We start from the raw sequence: 21,595 nt of genomic DNA, 5'->3' as shown, positions 1-21,595 counted from the left end.
CTGAAATGTGCATGTGACCCAGAAAGTCAGCATCCTGGCGTCCAGCCCCGACTGACCCAGGACACCCTCCCCAGAGCCTGAGGCATGGCTGTGAGCCCCACTGAAATCCGTCCAGGACAGGAGAGTGTGGTCTTCTAGGTACAGGGTCCCGGGGCGCTGGGTACCCATCCACACGGCCCCCTGGCTGCAGCCCTGCACTCACTTCTGTCGGCCAGACTGCAGTTTCCCACATGTCCCCAGAGGGAATCACAGGGTAAGATGAATGAGAACGTGAACTCGACACAGGTGAGAACGTTCTGGAAAGTGGGCAGAAACCCTTAGCAGCATGCTGGGGGCATCATGACCAATCCCGGCCACCACATCTCCACGCTGAGCGCATCCTCTCTCTCAACCGGGACACATTCACAAACCCTATTTTCCCTCTTAAGGTGTGCAATCCGGTGGTTGTGGCCGGCACCAACACCCACACCCAGAACACGCTTCTCGGGGTGCTTGGGTGGCTCAGGTCATGATCTCGAGGTCTGTGAGTTCGAGTCCCCAGTCCAGCTCTGAGCTAACAGCTCAGAGCCTGGAGCCTGCTTCCGATTCTGTGTCTCCCTCTCCGCCCCTCCCCCGCTCGCGCTCTGGCTCTCTCTCTCTCTCTCTCTCTCTCTCCTCTCTCTCCTCTCTCCTCTCTCTCTCTCTCCTCTCTCTCTCTCTCTCCTCTCTCTCTCTCTCTCCTCTCTCTCTCTCTCTCTCTCTCTCTCCTCTCTCTCTCTCCTCTCTCTCTCTCTCCTCTCTCTCTCTCCTCTCTCTCTCTCTCCTCTCTCTCTCTCCTCTCTCTCTCTCTCCTCTCTCTCTCTCCTCTCTCTCTCTCCTCTCTCTCTCTCTCTCTCTCTCTCTCTCTCTCCTCTCTCTCTCTCTCTCTCTCTCCTCTCTCTCTCTCTCCTCTCTCTCTCTCTCTTCTCTCTCTCTCTCTCTCCTCTCACTCTCTCTCTCTCAAGCGAAGAGCACACTATACACACTGTATGTTGGCTGACTTGACAATAAATTATATGAAAAACAAAAGAACGTGTTCCTCGCCCCCAGGGGGACCCCCGCTCTCCTGGGGACTCCCGGCTTCTCTCAGCACAGTGCCCTCAAGGCCCATCCACCTGGTTGCCCGCCGCGTTCCCTTTAAGGCCGATCAACGCTCCCTGGTGGGGGTGCAGCGCACTGGACGCGCCCACCACCCGCGGCGGGCACGTGGGTTGTTTCCCTTCCCTGTGTCTCTCACGGGGGTTCTGGGTCACGAGGTAACCCCGCGCCGGCCGTCGGGGGGACGGCCACCACGTCTGGTGTTTCCTGCGCCAACCGGCCGCGCCTGAGGTTCCCACTCCCCGCCGATGCTTCCCTCCCGCTTTGCGGTTCTAACCGCCCGGAGCGGGTGAAGCGGCAGCTCCCGGTTTGGGTGCACACTTGCCCACGTCCAGCGGTCTTCTGGCGAGAAAGGTCTTTCCGAGCCCTGGGACTGTTTTTGAACCGGGCTGTTTGTCCACCTGTCGCTGACCCTCAGGGTTTCTCCGTATGTTCTGGACACGACCGCAGTCAGCTCTGGGGTCATTCTCCGTGGTCGTCCCCGCTACCCTGTGTCGCCCTCGCGTGACCGTGCCGGCAAAATCTTAAACTATATCCCCCCTCCCTGCCAGCACTGCCCTGCCCCCCACCCCGCAGGGCCCCGCCCTCATCCCCTCTGTGCCCTGCTTGCCCAGAGGCCACCCTCCCAGACCCAGGCGCCCTGCTCCCCCTGCTGGCACCCGGCCAGCAGCTCGCCTCTGGAGGTGAGGCCAGCGACACACCCTGCTCACAGCCACCCTCCTCCTTCTCAGAGGGCAGGAGAGGAGGACACTTTCGCCTCCGCAGTCCCATGGCCACCTCCCACTGTGTCCTGCCCATAGGTCCATGAGGGGCAGGTTCCTGACCCGCTCCCCGGGGCAGGAAACACAGGATCCTGGAAGAGTTGGGGGGCCCCGAGGTCTGCAGTTACTGTGGGGCTGCAGGGCCAGACTCGCTCACGTGGTCATTGCATGAAGGTTCGTGAGGATGCCCCCCCATGCAGACCCCGGCTGAGCCCCGGGGAGCGCACAGCCTGGTGCAATCCAGGCCACAGGGGGTCAGGCCAGGAGCCTGAGGAGCCTGGCCCGGGGCCGGTGGTCAGGGTTTGAGGGGTGGGGTGTGTGCAGAGGGACGTCATTGTCCCCGAGCCAGCAGCCCAGAGCTGACCGTCGACTGGAGGGGCCCTGGGCCAGGGGGAGGCTGGAGCCCTTCGTCCTGCTCCTTGTGTGAGCTGGACCTGCCACCCACAGGACCCGTGTCCCCTCGGGACCTGCCGCCCACAGAACCCCACGTCCGCCTCACTAGGCAGAAGTGACAGGGAAGGTCAACAGGTAGGATGGCGAGAACGTGGCCATCCGTTGTCTGTGTGTGGACAGAAAACAGATGCCCGTGTCCACCTTACTCCTTGCCAACGAGAGAGTGCCCGGAGACAGGAGACACCCTGCCTGGGTGTGGGGGTGGTGAGTGGCGGGGGCGGGGGAGGGAGCAGGCACGGAGGAGGCTTCCTCAAAATGAGTTCCTTCGATACAAGTGGTCACACCTTAAATCAAAAATGAAAAGGAGTGACCGAAGCCTCCTAAGTCGTTTGTGGTGCTGGACGCACAGCTCTGGACGCGCCACGTGCGCCTGTGGGTGGCATCCTGTGGCTCTGGACGTTGCTCATGGGGCAGCAGGCAGGAAAGCGTGGGCAGCGGGCTTCTGTGGGCGCAGATAGGCCGGGGAGCCTCAGACATCCGCACCGCCAAGGGCAGACTGAAACACGGGGTCCTGGCCTCACCCCCAGGGCCTTGGAATCTGCATTTCTGAAAACCCCCAGAGATGCTGGGCCAGTGCTGGGACCAGACGGCCTGTGAGCCCAGGAGTAGGAGGTAGGAGGAACCTGGGCTGCAGGCAGCACAGAGCCACCACCCCAGCCCTGTCCTGCAGGCCCCGGGGCAGCCTCTGTGTCATAAGAAATGAACGTCTTAGGGCGCCTGGCTGGCTCAGTCGGTTAAACGACTGGCTTTGGCTCGGGTCATGATCTCACGGTTCGTGGGTTCAAGCCCTACGTCAGGCTTTGTGTTGACAGCTCAGAGCCTGGAGCCTGCTTCAGATTCTGTATCTCCCTCTTTCTCTCTCCCTTCCTCACTCTCTGTCTCTCTCTCTCTTTCAAAAATAAATACACACTAAAAAAAATTTTTTTTAAAGAAAGAAACATCTTTCCAGGCGCCTGGGGGGCTTAGTTGGTTAAGTGCCCAACTCTTGGCTTCTGCTCAAATAATGATCTCACGGTTCGTGGAATCGAGCCCCGCATCGGGCTCTGTGCTGACAGCCTGGACCCTGCTTGGGATTTTCTCTCTCTCCCTCTCTCTATGCCCCTCCTCTGCGCGTGCGCGCGCTCTCTCTCTCAAAATAAATAAACTTTAAAAAAAATTTTTAAAATAGAAGCGTCTTTCTTGTTTAAGCTACTGGTACTTTGGGCTTTGTGTCCCTCAGTCACACTCGGCCCCGAGCAAGACAGCATACAAAGTAGCAGCACAGTGCCCGGCCTGTCACCGGTGTCCCACTGAGGATCAGACACGAGGACTCAGCTGTAAGTGGGTCGGGTAGAAAGCAAACTCGGGCGCGAGGCTGCTGCGGAGAAGACCACACACGCCAGAGCCCCAGCCCTGGACCAGCTGTCAGTCGTCCGTCCTTGGTCTCCGAAGGCCAACACCATCTAACAAGATGAAATGTGCCAACCCACATGCTTCTCTGACCATACACTTTGCCAATTGAATTAGATTTCCCCCGGTTGATACTGGAGCGAGTCTTCATTTCCTGGCCATCTGCTGTTTGGGTGGCAGGAAAGTCCTCTGAGTGCCAGAGAAGCAGCCAGAGCCGAAAATGCTCCACGGCCGCCCCAGGAGCAGGGGCCCGGCATCCCCAGGGAGGCCCCAGCGGCCACGCCGCCAGCAGGGAAGCTCGGGGGCCGCCAGCCTGGGGCTCAGTCCTCGCCCAGAGCCCTGGGTTCCGGACGCTCGTGAAAGTAGGTGAAGGTCAGCTGCGAGTGGAGGAGGGTGTGGTGAGACGGCGTGTGTGAGCGGGTGCGTGAATGTGAGCACACAATTCTGTGTGAGTGTATAATCATGTGAGCAGTGTGTGTGAGCATGTCACGGCCTGAGCATGTGCGTGTGAGCATGTACATGTGTGTAAGCATGGACATGTGTGTGAGCATGTGCATGTGTGATCTGTGTACCTGTGTGTGAGTGTATCAGTGTGTGTGAGCATGTACAGGTGTGAGCAGGTGCATTGTGTGAGCAGGTGCACGCGTGAGCATGTTCGTGTGTGAGCATGTGCGTGTGTGCACATGTGTGTGAGCATGTGTGTGTGACCATGTACGTGTGTGAGCACATACATGTGTTCGTGAGCAGGTGCACGCGTGAGCATGTTCGTGTGTGAGCATGTGCGTGTGTGCACATGTGTGTGAGCATGTGTGTGTGACCGTGTACGTGTGTGAGCACATACATGTGTTCGTGAGCAGGTGCACGCGTGAGCATGTTCGTGTATGAGCGTGTGCGTGTGTGCACATGTGTGTGAGCATGTGTGTGTGACCGTGTACGCGTGTGAGCACATACATGTGTTCGTGAGCAGGTGCACGCGTGAGCATGTTCGTGTGTGAGCATGTGCGTGTGTGCACATGTGTGTGAGCATGTGTGTGTGACCGTGTACGTGTGTGAGCACATACATGTGTTCGTGAGCAGGTGCACGCGTGAGCATGTTCGTGTGTGAGCGTGTGCGTGTGAGCATGTGTGCGTGTGAACATGTCACTGTGTGAGCATGTGTGTGTGAGCATGTATATGTGTGTAAGCACGGACATGTGTGTGAGCATGTGTGTGTGACCGTGTACGTGTGTGATCAGGTGCACGCGTGAGCACGTGCGTGTGTGAGCATGTGCCTGTGAGCATGTCACCGTGTGAGAGTGTCATCGTGTGAGCATTGTGAACGTGTGTGTGAGCGTATTACACGTACATGAGCTCACGAGAGCATGTTCCTGTGAGCGTGTCACTGTGGGTGTGACAGAGGCGGCAAGGCTGTGGGGCAAGAGCGAACAGCTCTCACACCCTCGGGCCCACAGTGGGTAGCACAGCACAGCACCTCCGGGCCCAGGCCCGCTCGTCTGTCTTCTGAAGCCCGGGCACTGGGAGCTTTGGGGGTTCTGCCCCAGCCTTCCCACATGGCCCCCCCCAGCTCAGCACAAAGCGACACCCCGTCACAATCACCCTCATCGACCCCAAAGACGTCATCAACAAACCGTGTCGTGCGCACGAACACCCAGTTCCCCGTGACCCCCAGCGGCCGAGGAGGAGGAGCCCCAAGTGGCCACGGGGACGAACGGATAAACAACACGCGGTGCGTCCGTGCGAAGAACATTACTCGCCCGCAAGAGGAAAGAGACCCTGACGCCTGCTACCTCACGGATGCGCCTTGAGGACGTGATACTGAGTGCCGTGAGCCCGTCACAGAAGGACACGCGCCGTGTGACTCCACCCACGCGAGGCCCCTGGAGTCATCGAATCACAGAGACAGAATGTGGATGGTGGACACGGGGGGCCGGGGAGGGGATGTGAATACTTCATGAGGTCATAGTCTCTGTGTGGGAAGATGGGAAGTTCTGGGGGCAGCTGGGTAGCTCAGCCGTTCAGCATCTGACTCTTGGTTTCTGCTCAGGTCATGATATCACGGTTCATAAGTTCAAGGCCCGCATGGGGCTCTGCGCTGACAGCGAGGAGCCTGCTTGGGATTCTCTCTCTCCCCTCTCTCTGCCCCTCTCCAGCTCGTGCTCTCTCTCTCTCTCTCTCCCTCTCAAAAACAAATAAGTAAACTTAAAAAGAAGGAAGAAAGTTCTGGAGATGCATGGGGGGGATGGTTGCACAACAATGTGAGTGTAGTTAATTCCACTGAACTGTATACACTCAGCAATTTTAAGAATACAATTAACAAGCTTGATTAAACAGAAGCATTTATAACTATGTGACCATAACAAAGAATGCACAAAATACTAACAAAAATTAAAAAAAATTTTTATGTTTATTTTTAATTTTTTTTACATTTATTTTTGAGAGAGAGAGAGAATCCAAAGCAGGCTCCAGGCTCTGAGCTGTCCGCACAGAGCCCGACGTGGGGCTCGAACTCACGGACCACAAGCTCATGACCTGAGCTGGAGTCCCAGGCTTAACCGCCTGAGCGGCCCAGGCACCCCGATGGTTACCATGTTTTTAGGAAACAGGTAGGTCTCCACAGCTAGATTAGATACAGACACAGCCACGGATGCAGATAGAGATGAGCTATGCATCGTGTTGCCGTTGGTCACAGACCTTCTGGAAGAGTACCTCTGCGACTGCGTCAGTCAGCGTCCTGCCTGGGACATTAGGGGGCAGCCGTACCACAACTGAGAAATCACGGAGAGGACGTAAGAGGCCGCAGGCAACCCCGGGGCGTGGGGAGGGCCAGCCTGGAGGCACGGGGTCTCCCCGGGGGGGGGGGGGTGGGGGAGTAGGGGGGGTGGACCGCAGGAAGTCCGCTGCTTCGCCAGCCCCAGGCTGGTGTGCGGCTGCCCCCCGGGCAGGCGCCGTGCCTGGCAGCCAGGCGCTGGGCGAGCTGGGGCATCGGGACGTACACCGAGGCCTCGTGTGGGGAACCTAAGCCAAGAGGCCACAGGGAGACTACACCAGGCCAGCAGGGCCACAAGGTCACGAGGGGCACGAGGCGGCGCACCGGGGTTGTCCTCACCCCGCACCGCCCACCCCTGGGCGCTGTGCTGGGCAAACCTGACACCTGGCTCTTCCCGAAGGAGAAACATGCCCACAGCGGGTACCGAAGGGTGTCCGGAGCCCGGAGACGGTGAGCCGACCTCAGCGACCTCGGGCAGAGGCCCCCTGGACGAGATGCCAAAAGCGATGATCATAAAAGCGGTTACGTTGCACTTTCGTGAAACCGCCTGCTCATCCAAAGACCCCGTCAAGAAAACAACGGACAAGGCGCGGACTTGGAAAACTAGGCACCCGCGCCTGCGTCCGAAAAAGGACACGTGAAAGTTAAGGAAGGGAAACTCACAGAGGGGAGTGGGGAGGCGGGAGGTGGCCCCCAGGCCCACCACCCACGCCAGGTTCAGAAGGACCCTCAGTGCCGGGAAAGGTGTGCGGCTCCCGGGAGAAACCGACAGCCCCTGCAACCCAGCCAGGGAAAGACCCCATCACCGCCCCCCTGGGGAGAGACCCCCTGTCACCGCCCCCCCCCCCCGGGGACAGACCACTGCCACCCCCTGCCCGAGGCAGAGACCCCGTCGCCCCCACCACGGGGAGAGACCGTGCCCCCCGTCCCCCCCACCCACCCCCTGTCCCCCCCACCCCCCCTCCAGGGAGAGACCCCCTGTCACCGCCCCCCCTCCCCCGGGGACAGACCACTGCCACCCCCTGCCCGAGGCAGAGACCCCGTCGCCCCCCCCCACGGGGAGAGACCGTGCCCCCTGCCCCCCCCCCCGCCAGGGAGAGACCCCCTGTCACCCCCCCCCCCCCCGGGGACAGACCACTGCCACCCCCTGCCCGAGCCAGAGACCCCGTCGACCCCCCACGGGGACAGACCGTGCCCCCCGCCCTGCCCCCCCACCACCGCCAGGGACAGACCCCGTCACCCCCCCCCCCCGGGACAGACCGCTGTCACCCCCTGCCCGAGGCAGAGACCCCGTCGCCCCCCCCCACGGGGAGAGACCGTGCCCCCTGCCCCCCCCCCCCCGCCAGGGAGAGACCCCCTGTCATCCCCCCCCCCCCGGGGACAGACCGCTGTCACCCCCTGCCCGAGGCAGAGACCCCGTCGCCCTGCCCCCCCCCACAGGGAGACACCGTGCCCCCCACCCCCCCATCCCCCCCGCCCCCCCCACTCCCCCCTCCAGGGAGAGACCCCCTGTCACCCCCCCCCCCCGGGGACAGACCACTGCCACCCCCTGCCCGAGCCAGAGACCTCGTCGCCCCCCCCACGCGGAGAGACCGTGCCCCCCGCCCCCCCCCACCCCCAGAGACAGACCCCCTGTCACACACACCCCCCCCCCCCCGGGGACAGACTACTGCCACCCCCTGCCCGAGCCAGAGACCCCGTCGCCCCCCCCACGGGGAGAGACCGTGCCCCCCCCACCGCCCCCTCCAGGGAGAGACCGCCGTCACCCCCCTCCCCCAGGAGAGACCGAGGTCACGGGAATCCTGCTTTTCAGCAAAGGACTTGCAGACTCGCGGGCACGTTGTCTTTCTCCATAAAACACCCTTCTCTGACTTGTTGCGCTAACCCTACCACACGGTTTCTGCGGTGGCTTGCAATCCCAGGTTGCAGTCCTCCGTTCCTCCCAAATAAATCCATTCCTGCCGGTAAAATACCTGGCAATGGTCAACACCCCCTGGTGCCAGAGAAGCGGGATCCGGAGAAGGCGCTCAACCGCCCAAGGCCGGAGAGCCAGCAGGTGCGGTGCCCGCAGGGCCGGCTGACCTCCCTGATCCCCCACGACCCTGGGGTTTGAGGGTGGTGTCTCCGGGATTCCTGCCTCCTGAGCTCCCCGGGGCCTAGTCGGGATCTGTTTTAAGTCTGCTTTCTGGTCCGACTCCTGTTTGGAGACAAGCTGTTCCTAACTGGAAATGTGCTGGCTTTGGGCGGGATTCTTTTTGGAACAGGCTGTTCCTGTGGAAATGGTGCTCTTTAGGGATTTTTCTCTTCACTCGGGAGGAAAACCTTTAAGAAATGGAAGCCCGGTGATCAAATGCTTTGAGGGTACCCTCCCCCACCCTGGGGCCCCGCCAGTCTCACGTGTAAAAACTGGCCCCTCCACACGTGCATTTCTTTGGTTTTTTGTGTATTTAGTTTTGAGAGAGTGAGTGGGGGAGGGGCAAAGAGCGAGAGGGGGACAGAGGATCCAAAACGGACTCTGTCTGCACTGTCGGCGTAGAGTCCGACCTGGGGCTCAAACTCAGGAACCGCGAGATCATGACCTGAGCCAAAGTCGGACACTCAACGGACTGAGCCACCCAGGCACCCCCCACACGTGCATTTCTAACTAAACGGACCAACCTCACCAAAAGATTTTAGAACTTCAATGTCTGTTGTGGGGAACGTAGGTCCCAGCAGACTTCCTCATTGCCGAATTGGAAACCACGGCTCTAAACTTGTCAGAACAGTGGGGAGCCACTTTGGTCTTTTGAACCTGCGAAATGTGACCAGGAATCTCGAGTTGTCTCCCTGCAAAGTACAGTCTGTAGACAGAGGCGGGCAAACAACAGAAAGAAGTCAAAATGGCTCCTGAGGCCCTTCCCCCCATCTTTTCCATCCCCACCTCATCCTCAGGCCCCTCTGGTGCCATCAAGTTCCTTCCCTTAGCGGTCCCCACCTCCCCTACACCCTCAGTGCCTCAGTTTCCCCATTCTGACTCTCTCGACCAATGTCCCTTTTCCTCTGAGCCTCCCCCCCACCCCCGCCGCCAACCCCATATGCACTAAAACCTGCCCCTCTAAACTCAAGTCCTCTGAGGATCTAAATAAACCCCAAGTTTCTCATGCTCCCTGGACTTAGGGTGAATGAGGAGCCACAAGGAGTTTCCTAAAGTGACTGAGGATCCCATAGGTCTGCTGGGGAATTTAGATAGTCTTTTAAATTTACCAACCTGGTTTTTCAGATTACGTCAGTGAGGCCACATGCTACTGAGGAGGACTGGGCCAAACACCAGATACAATTATCTGGAAGGGAACATCCTGAAGGGGGTTTAGAGAAACAGACCCCTAACTTCGGGCAAGATGCAAGAACCCTCCCTGGAAATGCCCACCAAGCAATTACAGGAGGGTTTCCCAAGCCCGCAGAGTGGAACACACTCCAGGCTCTCAAACAAAATCCTGGTGCACCTGCTCATCGCCATCACAGTGGGCTACAAACTTTCTTTTTTATGTGGATATATATTTTTACACGCTACCTTGTGAGCTACAGTGTCAATAAGAACATGAGTATTTAAAAGTATTATATAATATTCTATAGTTTAAAGGTTGAAGAGTATTTTATTTTATGAATCAACTGTAATTTTTTTTTAGTCAATACTCACTTCCCACCTTGGACCTCTCAGTTGCTTCTACTTTAATACTATTGTAAACAATGCTACCTGAAGTATTCTGATGTGTAATTTCCAAATTTAACTCTTAGATATGTGTAATTTCCAAAGTTACATAACCACAAGCAATACATAAGTGCACATTTCCATACAACCTTCCAAGCAATGGGTATTTCAATTTGTTAGGTTTATTTACTTATTTTGGAAGAGAGAGAAAGCACATGTGCGAGCAGGGGAGGGGCAGAGAGAGAGGGAGAGAGCATCCCAAGCAGACTCCATGCTGTCAGCACAGAGCCCGATGTGGGGCTTGAACGCACGAACCATGAGATCATGACCTGAGCTGAGATCAAGAGTCAGACGCTTAACCGACTGAGCCACCCAGGCGCCCCGCAATGGGTATTTAAAAAATGTGTTTATTTGGGGGGTAAAATTTGTAAAATTATGATAAATTATAGTCAACATTAATGAGCACTTTTTGTGGTGAGTACTTTACATATTTATCTAATATAGTCTCACAAAAACTTTGTAGTTACTAATTTTAATCCTAATTTCACAGATTAATAAATTGAGGCATAGAAAGTAAATACATGTTGTCTAAGCTAACACAACAGAGTTGATGCCATTATCGGAACTATTTATTTCGACTATAAAATAACCTTTATACAGTAAATCTTTGGTATTCTTTCATGAATGATCTGTTTATTTCTTCCTTCAATATTTTCCACGTAATATTTGGCTTTGTATTATTGACTTAAAATAGCATTTGATATCTAAAAATATTGACAATTTAACGGTCATATGGCCCAGCATTTTTTTCCCAGTTTATTTGTTGTACTTCTATTTTGTTTATGACAGCATGATGACTTGAGAGAATATCAGTCAAAATATTTTAATCTCTGATTGTGTTATAGAAACAGAGTTGATACACGTTACCCTAGTTTCAACGTATAACTAGTGATCCAACAAGTCAATTCGTGACGTTATGCTCCCGACTCCAAATCACCTTGATCTTCCTCAAGACATTGAATCCAACCAGGCAGCATGTAACCCTGTGTTTATTAAAGGGTCAAACGGGGATCTTTCTCTTTTAGCTAAAAGGACCAGGATGGAATGGGAAATGATGTTTGCCCCAGACTTAGTTGACAAACAAGCTTGCCCGACTCCTAGATGAGTCCTCCAAAACAAAGACTGCGAAAATTCTCAGTTTTCAGCTCCAGCGAATGGAGGCCCCGAGACAAAACCAAAACCTCATGGTTTCTGCTCTTACTGCAAAGGGCCGGGACGCTGCGGAAAGACCGTTGCCAAGTGGAGTGATCCAGGCACCTAGGACCCTCTAGCCAACCTATTCCAATATCCTCCTCATTCCCAGGGAGGGGCGGGGGGGGGTCCACGGAACTCCTGGCGTTTCCCAGTCCCCCCTCTTCATCGACCTGGAGGAACCACTCTCCAGACTGGGAGGGAATCTCCACCCGCCACCACCAAGCAGCCCTCCCCTCGGAGCACTGGAACAGCTCACGGAGCGGGGTCTCCAATAAACCTCAGCAGGTTCCGCCCCTGAACCCACTCCCCCGTCTGGGCCCTCCGAGAGACACACGCCCTTTTCTCCTTACTTCCTCTGCCCATTCACTTATTGGGCTGAGGTGTCTTAGAAAAATTTCATGCTGCGACTCCTTCCTCCCCAAAGGGGGACATAATCCTAGAATTTGACAGCAGCAATCAAAGCAGCCAAATCGGTAAGTCAAATGACCCTTCAACGTCTCCTATTTGCTCCTTCTCCGAGCTAACTGGAGCTAAGTCCAAAGACACTGATCATTTGTCCCTGTTAGATCAGCTACCACTCTCCTCATGGGCAAAACCTTCAGCTGAAACTGGCAGAACCCACAGAAAGCGCCTACTTTGTTTGTCCCACATCCAAGGTATAATCCAGGGAAAACCGCACATCTCCCAGACTGAACTGCCCAACAGATCATTCGAGGCTTGGCAAATGGATCTCATACGGCTTCCCTACCTCAGGGAAAGAAATATGTTCTTGTCGTGGTCTGTATGTTTTGTCACCGGACCGAAGCTTCCCCTTGTAGACAGGCCAATGCTTCTTCTGTGGCTAAAATTCTGTTAAAGAAGATTACTCCTACCTGGGGGCCCCTCTCACACATCATGGTGGTCGGGAAACCCACTTCACCATTCAGGTGCTTTGTTAGTTAGGCGTGCACTGTTCGGCCGTGTGATGTTACCACACTTGCGCTGTGCACACGCCACGCTCAGTCCTCAGACTTGTCACACTCACTCGCGGCATCGTGAAGTCTCAGCTGGAAAAACTTGTGGAGACTGCCACTGGTCCTTCTAAATCTCAGGTCCATTCTCCGGGGAACTCCTGGACCCTCACCCTTTGAGACAGTCACAGGACGTCCGGCCCGCTTGGCCCTGCCTCCTCGACCCACAGTCCGCAAAGGGAGGTCCCTTCCGTAGCGTCAAGGCTCGCTGCTCCTATAAAAACAACCACGGTTTGGTAGAGCAAGCTTTGCGCAGCGTGCTCCCGGGACACGCCGTCCTGCATCACCCCTGGCAACCCAGAGACTTCGTCTGTCGGGAAAGATGCCTCCAGAAAGACTCTCTTCAACCTCGCCGGCAAGTGCGGCCACAGTCCAGGGAACAGACTCTCGGATCCACGGGACACGTGCAAAGACGACGCCTGACTGGCCCTGCCCGCCATCTGGTGTGGCCTGGAGGTACGGGCTTCCCGGAACTGAAGCCGACGACATCTGGCCAAGCTTTCCCATGAGGTCTGGACCAGGCCAGTGGACCTTCTTCTCACAGTTGCTTCTCTCTTTTGTAGGAAGACAGTGTCCCTATCTGCTTCTTCCAAGCCCTTTCGCAAGGGCTGGAACCTCTTCTCTTGATTGTGCCTCTGTAGAAACAGCCTCATGAGGATCCTGGGGCGAGTTAATTTTCACTTGTTCTCTTCAACGGGTTTGAAGGTTCAGAATTCACAAAAGTCTTCTTTCATCTGAACTCTTAACTGACTTTGAATTTTTATCCAAATTCATGGTCTCTGACCATGGCTGTATTACCTAATAGCAGATTTGGTTCAAAGCAGCTCTTCTGAGATAACAACACTGCTTTATTTTTTTTTTAACATTTATTTATTTTTGAGACAGAGAGAGAGAGCACGAACAGGGGAGGGTCAGAGAAAGAGGGAGACACAGAATCTGAAACAGGCCTCAGGCTCTGAGCTATCAGCACAGAGCCCGATGCGGGGCTCGAACCCACGGACCGCGAGATCATGACCTGAGCCGAAGCTGGACACTTAACCAACTGAGCCACCCAGGCGCCCCAACAACACTGCTTTAGAACGTCTTAGAAGTTGTGTTCATCAGCTATGGTTTCACATTTACACGTGCACCGTATCCTCCCAGATGCACTCGGTTAATCCTTTCAATGCGTGCTGGCAGTGATCACTAGTCAGCCTTCACAGTAGCTTCAGGCAGAAGCTTCCAGGAGGTATACGCGACTCTGGCTTGGCCTTCATGAGAATCTTCTGCCCTAAGTCGGAATGAGTGCCAATCGATATTTCAGTTGGCTACTCTCACACCCGGGAGTCCTGGTTTAGGACCATCACACCATTTGGAATTGTCATGTAACTACTTTTGTTTTGTGTAATTATTTCGATTTTGTTGCCCATCACACCTGGGTAAAAATGACATACACTAAGGGGATGATCTCCAGCGCTGATAACCTTGACAAATGTGGACAACAGAAGGGAGGCGCCCAGAGTTTCTCCCTCCTGACCCACCTTGTTACCCAAATTGCCTCAGTAGGTTTCCAATGTGTACAATTTCCCTCCAACGTGGGATATGACACCCAGAAAAGGGCCTTCCTGGAGCCAAGGGACAAAGGTCACTGAATTTGGAAAACCTGATCAGTAATCAGAAAAAAAATCTTGATCAAAAGGGGTAAACGTGAAAATTAACAAAAGGACACCTCACTGACGTGGAGCAAGGCGGCCAGCAGGGGGAGCTCTCCCAGCACACCCCTCCACGTCCCCCCGTGTCCCTTCCAGACCTACCCACATCTCAGCTGGAGAGAACCCTCGGTTACAGGCCCCGGGACAGGGAGGCTGTTCCCCGCGTCTCCTGCAAGAAACAACCACTCCTGCAGGTCACCAGCGAGAAACGTCACCACCCAGAACTCCCGCTTTCCTCCAACGGACTTTTCTTCAAAACAGCCCCTCCCAACTTCCTACACCTTCCCCGTAAAATGTTTCTCTGTTTTGCTTGTTGGACGGGCGGTGGTTTTACCCTAGTTTGGTGGTCCCAGATTGCAACTCTCTGCTATTCCCAAATAAATCCATTTTTTTTTTGCTGGCAAGTAACTTTTATTTTTCAGATCAACAGATATGTATATATAATATGTAAAGAATGACTTTAAAACTTTTTAACGTTTTATTTTGAAAGAGGGAGAGACAAAGCAAGCAGGGGAGGGGCATAAAGAGAAGGAGACAGAGAATCCCAAGCAGGATCAGCGCTGTCATGACAGAGCCCGACTTGAGGCTTGAACTCACCAAATGTGACATCATGACCTGAGCTGAAATCAAGAGTCCCACGCTTAGCCGACTGAGCCACTCAGGTGCCCCAAGAAGGCCTTTAAAAACCAAGGCTAAAGCAATGAATAACCCCAATTTTAAAATGAGCCACAGACTTGAATAGACACCTCACCGGAAAAGATGCACAAGTGGCTACTGGGCACCTCAAACTGCCACTGATCTCTGCCCCTCAATGAGACAGCCCTGCACACCCATCGGAGAGCCCGAACACCTGCACCAAGCAGCCAGCGTTGGGGGTGCTTCGCGGGCAGTGTCTTGCACGCTGAGCACGCACTTCCCAGAAATTCCGCTGTCTGCCCAGGAGGGTGACAGCGTGTTTACCTGGGCGTGGCCACAGCTTCATTCGGAACCGCTCCCCACCGGCGCCTTGGGGCCCGCACCGCCCTCCAGTCCAGCCCGGGCGACGAGGGACGAGCTCTCGACCCACCAACACCACCAAGGAAACGTTTTGTGAGCGAAAGACGCCGGATACATAATAGACATTCACTTCCTTGTGATTCCAGAACAGGCGAAACGAACCGAACCACGGTGGCCTCCTCGGCGGGAAGGGGACAGGCCGTGCCTGCAAAGGGCCCGGCGGAGCTTTCCGGGGACGCCACTATTCCCGATTGTCCGTGTATACACTTCTCCAGTTGTACGAGTCACAACCGAACGCTGACATCCGGGGCCCCCTCCCGCCCCGTCCAGCCCGGTCCCCGGGGGTCACGTCCCAAGCCGGAGCCCTGAGAGGCAGGCCCTGGGGCCGGGCCCGGCCTGGCGAGGGACTCACCGTCTTGCCAGAGGAGACGCTGAAGTCCTTGGGCAGGTCGGGGATGGCCTTGGGGTGGCGCCCCCTCTGCTGCAGGGCAGACGGGCAGGCGGCCGGGCCTGCGTCCAGGCCTCCCGGAGGCTCCGCCAGCTCCCATCTAGCCAGCAGGAGGGGGGGAGGGGGGGTCACGTGGGCACGCCTGCCATTGTCAACCTTGCAAGTAAAAACGCCGGTTACTTTACCAGCAAAACAAGGGCTGGGGCGCCTGGGTGGCGCAGTCGGTTAAGCGTCCGACTTCAGCCAGGTCACGATCTCGCGGTCCGTGAGTTCGAGCCCCGTGTCAGGCTCTGGGCTGATGGCTCGGAGCCTGGAGCCTGTTTCCGATTCTGTGTCTCCCTCTCTCTCTGCCCCTCCCCCGTTCATGCTCTGTCTCTCTCTGTCCCAAAAATAAATAAAAAACGTTGAAAAAAAAATTTAAAAAAAACAAAACAAAAAAAAAAAAAAAAAACAAGGGCTGATTCGGAAAGAAAAGAGAATTGAACCCAGGACGACACGCGGCGGCAAAACCGTAGGCGAGTCTGGCCAACAGGGGACAGGTGCGCTTTTTTGAGGAGAGAAGAGGTGGCTTGGGAAGGTCGTTATGAACTCAACGTCCATTGGAGGACACCGGGAGTGTGGTGGCTTCTCATTGGCGGAGCTGCTGGCGGCCTCTTCCCGTGGGGTCTGCGACCGACCCCCACTGGTGGGGCCTCCTGACTCCAGCTTGTGCCGTTTCCTGCTACTAATGTTTACACTGCAAAGGAAATGGGGAGATGGGTCTTTTTGGGGGTAATCCAGGGAAAATGGAGGGGGTTCTGTTACTAAAAGTCAGGATAGAGCATGGATATGCAGTGGAAGTATCTGCTCCAGGGACAACATATTCAGCCCAGGCGATGGGTCAAGACTGGGTGGATTCTGTACCGCATTTCCCAGCCTCTCTCGAAGTGAGGAGTGGCCCTGGGGGCTAGAAAGCCGTCTGCTGGGGACATTCAGGGCCTTTGCTTTCAGGAGAAAATGGGAGTACATATGGCTAGTGGCTCCTCCCTGTTTCTCCTGGCCTGCACACAGACGTGATGCCTGGAGCTGTGGCAGCTGCGCTTTGACCATGAGGCAAGAACCCTGTGGAGAAGGCCAAGAATATCCCGAGCCACTTTCCAGAAAAATCAAGTCTGTGAAGGAGAGAGCAGCTGCCCAGGTCTGATCTAGTGATGGGATCTGAGAATCTGGTTTGTGCCATGAGTTCTCTGGCCGCCGTCAGGCTGCAGGCCAGCGGGGGAGGACACGGTTGCAGGCCCAGCACTTGTGATGCTGCCTTCACTACTTCCCTGACGTTGCGGGGTGAGGGCGAGCATCTCCCTGCCTGTCGTCTTTGTGACCACAGGCTCATGCTGCCCCTGGGGCCCGTCTGCCAGGAGTCAGGTGCCCCCTCCACCCCTGGCTGGGCTGGGCCAGGAGCCCAGTGTAGAGGGAAGGAAGACAAAGGTCACCCACAACCATTCTATCAGAACATGTGTTTTAAGCAATTTCTGGAAAGCGTAAGAATGGCAGAGAAATAAACACTGCCATTTTCAAACATGACTGGAAGCTTTTAAAGAGAAGGAGCTTCTGAGGTCCTCCGTGGATGTGTTTTAGACACCCAGGGCGAGGGCGGGCAGTGCAAGCAGACCTAGTGTTGGTGGCTTCCTGTCCCTCGCCGGGGTGGCCTCGAAGACCCCACCTGGCCCCGCTGAGGCTGGTGACTCTGCCTCGCTGGCCTCGGTGGCAGTGTGCACGGTGCCGAAGGGGGAGCTGGCGCCCCAGTGGGGGAGCTGGGCACCGGGGCCAGTGGCCACAGGGGACAGGTGAGCCCCGGGTCAAGGAAACCTGACACAGGACCACCTGCAGGAGCTCCCCGTGTTGCTGGGTCAGAACCCTGTTACACAACACCACCCCCCAGGCCAGTCATCATGCCCGCTCTCTGGAGGCTCAGAGCAGGTGCGCGGAGGCGTCAAAGGGCAACGACTCACACAGTGAGGGGGAACAGGGGTGTCTCAGCTGCCCCCCTTTCCCCCCTCCCTCTGTCTCTTTCTCATCTTTTTCCCTCTCTGTCTCTCTTCATCTTTCTCTCTCCCTGTCTCTCCTTCTCTGTCTCTATCCTTATCTGTCTCTCCCTGTCTCTCTCTGTCTCTCTGTCCCCATCCCCCCTTGTTTCCATCTTTCTCCTCCCCTCTTCTCTTCTGAATCTTTCCTGTGTCCTAAGTGTCTGTGACGGCAAACACGGCCGTGGGGTGAGGCAGCAATCTCGTGTCCCCTCGCTGCCAGGCGGTGGTGGATGGGAAGTGACTCCACGTTGGAAGGACAGCTTACCGGCCAAGACCCTGAGTACAGCGCCCCACAGCCTCCCTCCGACCCGTGGAGCCAGACGGACCGTCACGTGTGGACCCTGGCCCAGAGCCCACGGTGATCAGGCTGCAGCTTCCGGCTTCCCCCACGACTGTCCGTCTCAGGTCTCCGGCCTCCGGACCCGCCCCGGGTTCCCACGGGCCCCGAGCCAAGGCCAAGCGCCTCGGGGGACGTTGGGCACACCACAGCCTGGCCACTGTCAGACAGCTCCCCCTGCTGATGCCCATGGCCCTCCCTGGCCCTCGGTCTTTCCAGGGCATGTCAGCCACCCTGTCGTCTCCTCCCTGGGAGCTACCAGTGCAGCTCCCGGCCCCACCCGGCACAGTGACTCTGGCCACCCCGACTCCCCCCGGGCTGGTCTGAAGTCTGAGCTCTGATGGTGGCCCTGATTCCCGTCCTGTGAGCATGGCCCGCACCAGTGTGGAGCTGGGGACCCCCACCCGCTCACAGCCACCACGTGAGAACACTCTGGGGGCCTCTAGGGTCTCAAGCCCTCCCCTCCACCCACCGGCTGTACCACCTCTGGGCCTCAGTTTCCTCGTCCGTAAAATGGGATAATGGCATCTACATCCTGGCTTGTTGTGGGGGCTACGTGCAGGCTGGCCCCTCCTACTCCAGGACGCCAGGGTCACAGGTCAGCGCTCCTCAGCACCCAGGCTCAGGGACAGGGCTCCATCATGGGGTCTCCCCTATAAGGTTCAGAGAAGTAAACAATGGCCTGAGGCCACATGAGCATCCAGGGCCAGTGAAGTGGGGGATGTCCCCAGCCTTAGGGGGAGGTCTGGTTTGGGGCTGAGTGGGCAGCTCCCAGGAGCCGGGGGACATAGGACCCGACTCCTGGTGCTCTCCAAAGCATCCCCACTCCTGCCTGGCCCGTGTCCCCACCTGCACCCACTCTTGGGGAAGCTTCAAATTCTGGGAAGATGTCACCGGCTGGGGACAGTGAAGCCAATAGACATGCCTTTGATTAGGGATCAAAAGCACCAGCATCACCTTGTAAGTCTCTTGTTTTACGTTTTCGTCTGCTTATGGGATAGTGGGAGGGTACACGAAGAACCGTCTGTGACAGACACGGGACGAGGCCCGCAGGCCTACAAAGCCGCCGCGTGCCCACTGGAGAGAGCTTGCCAGCCAGCAAAGGTAGAGAGAGGAAGACCCCATCCCGCCCCCAGAGGAAACCTCAGCATCTCAGCATCTCTGTGTCACCGTTCACCTCCCTGCAGTGATCTCACCCGTGGCCTTTCCCCCAGCACCACGGCTGTGAGGGGCCGCCCTGGGCGCGGTGTGTGCTGTGGCTGCACCACGGGCCTCCCCGGACGGACCACCTGGACGGGCCACCCCAGATAGGCCACCCCAGACGGGCCACCCCCTGGGCTTCCCGGATAGGCCACCCCGGACGGGCCACCACTCGGGCCTCCTGGACAGGCCACCCCAGACAGGCCACCCCCTGGGCCTCCCAGACAGGCCACCCCGGACAGCCCACCCCAGACGGGCCACCCCAGATGGGCCACCCCCTGGGCCTCCCGGACAGGCCACCCCGGACAGCCCACCCCAGACAGGCCACCCCCTGGGCCTCCTGGACAGGCCACCCTGGACAGGCCACCCCAGATAGGCCACCCCAGATGGGCCACCCCAGATAGGCCACCCCGGACAGGCCACCACCCAGGCCTCCCGGACAGGCCACCCCAGACAGGCCACCTAGACGGGCCACCCCAGACAGGCCACCCCAGATAGGCCACCCCAGATAGGCCACCCCCTGGGCCTCCCGGACAGGCCACCCCAGACGGGCCACCCCCTGGGCTTCCTGGACAGGCCACCCCGGACAGGCCACCCCAGATAGGCCACCCCAGACGGGCCACCCCCTGGGCTTCCCGGATAGGCCACCCCGGATAGGCCACCCTGGACAGGCCACCCCAGATAGGCCACCCCAGATGGGCCACCCCCCCGGCTTCCCAGATAGGCCACCCCGGATGGGCCACCACCCAGGCCTCCCGGACAGGCCACCCCAGACAGGCCACCCCAGACAGGCCACCCCCTGGGCCTCCCGGACAGGCCACCCCGGATGGGCCACCCCAGATGGGCCACCCCCTGGGCCTCCTGGACAGGCCACCCCGGATAGGCCACCCCCTGGGCCTCCCGGACAGGCCACCCCGGATAGGCCACCCCAGATGGGCCACCACTCGGGCCTCCTGGACAGGCCACCCCAGACAGGCCACCCCCTGGGCCTCCTGGACAGGCCACCCCGGATAGGCCACCCCAGATGGGCCACCACTCGGGCCTCCTGGACAGGCCACCCCAGATGGGCCACCTCCCCGGCTTCCCAGATAGGCCACCCCGGACGGGCCACCACTCGGGCCTCCTGGACAGGCCACCCCAGACAGGCCACCCCCTGGGCCTCCTGGACAGGCCACCCCGGATGGGCCACCCCAGATAGGCCACCCCAGATGGGCCACCCCCTGGGCTTCCCGGATAGGCCACCCCAAACAGGCCACCCCCTGGGCCTCCCAGACAGGCCACCCCGGACAGCCCACCCCAGACGGGCCACCCCAGATGGGCCACCTCCTGGGCCTCCCGGACAGGCCACCCCGGACAGCCCACTCCAGACGGGCCACCCCAGATGGGCCACCTCCTGGGCCTCCCGGACAGGCCACCCCGACAGCCCACCCCAGACGGGCCACCCCAGATGGGCCACCTCCTGGGCCTCCCGGACAGGCCACCCTGTACAGCCCACCCCAGACGGGCCACCCCAGATGGGCCACCCCCTGGGCCTCCCGGACAGGCCACCCCGGACAGCCCACCCCGGACAGCCCACCCCAGATGGGCCACCCCCTGGGCCTCCTGGACAGGCCACCCCGGACAGCCCACCCCAGACGGGCCACCCCAGATGGGCCACCTCCTGGGCCTCCCGGACAGGCCACCCCGGACAGCCCACCCCAGATAGGCCACCCCAGATGGGCCACCTCCCCGGCTTCCCAGATAGGCCACCCCAGACAGGCCACCTGGACGGGCCACCCCAGACAGGCCACCCCAGATAGGCCACCCCCTGGGCCTCCCGGACAGGCCACCCCAGACAGGCCACCCCAGACGGGCCACCCCCTGGGCCTCCTGGACAGGCCACCCCGGACAGGCCACCCCAGATAGGCCACCCCAGATGGGCTACTCCCTGGGCCTCCCGGACAGGCCACCCCAGACAGCCCACCCCAGATGGGCCACCCCAGACGGGCCACCTGCTGGGCCTCCTGGACAGGCCACCCCGGACAGGCCACCCCAAATAGGCCACCCCAGTTGGGCCACCCCCTGGGCTTCCCGGACAGGCCACCCCGGACAGCCCACCCCAGACAGGCCACCCCGGACAGGCCACCCCAGATAGGCCACCCCAGATGGGCCACCCCCTGGGCTTCCCAGATAGGCCATCCCGGACAGACCACCACCCAGGCCTCCCGGACAGGCCACCCCAGACAGGCCACCCCAGATGAAACACCCCGGACAGGCCACCCCGGATGGGCCACCCCAGACAGACCACTCCAGACAGGCCACCACCCAGGGCCTCCCCTGGCATCTGCTACGTTGCCTACAGTTCTTTGTTCCTTCAGACAACGCCGCGGTGAACTGAACACACATGTTAGCCATGTTAAAGGATATGTCCTTAGAACAGACA

General features: G+C 58.3%; 1 long non-coding RNA gene across 4 annotated transcripts; it reads right to left on the bottom strand.

Annotated features, from left to right (window-relative positions):
• Positions 1 to 6,194: 6,194 nt before the first annotated feature.
• Positions 6,195 to 15,656, bottom strand: LOC122233006. 4 transcript variants are annotated; one of them, XR_006210400.1, is made up of 7 exons: positions 15,538 to 15,656; positions 14,232 to 14,298; positions 13,959 to 14,080; positions 9,734 to 9,821; positions 9,145 to 9,326; positions 6,864 to 6,971; positions 6,195 to 6,454 (listed from the first exon to the last, which is right to left on the bottom strand). It is a non-coding gene; the product is annotated as an uncharacterized LOC122233006 (long non-coding RNA). The 4 variants fall into 4 exon arrangements; XR_006210401.1 differs by lacking the exon at positions 13,959 to 14,080; XR_006210403.1 differs by lacking the exons at positions 6,195 to 6,454; positions 6,864 to 6,971 and adding an exon at positions 8,287 to 8,808.
• Positions 15,657 to 21,595: the final 5,939 nt, after the last annotated feature.

Source organism: Panthera tigris, chromosome D4, assembly GCF_018350195.1.
Source record: "Panthera tigris isolate Pti1 chromosome D4, P.tigris_Pti1_mat1.1, whole genome shotgun sequence".
In the NCBI taxonomy this organism is placed as follows: domain Eukaryota; kingdom Metazoa; phylum Chordata; class Mammalia; order Carnivora; family Felidae; genus Panthera; species Panthera tigris.
This window is presented reverse-complemented; position numbering and strand designations above follow the sequence as displayed.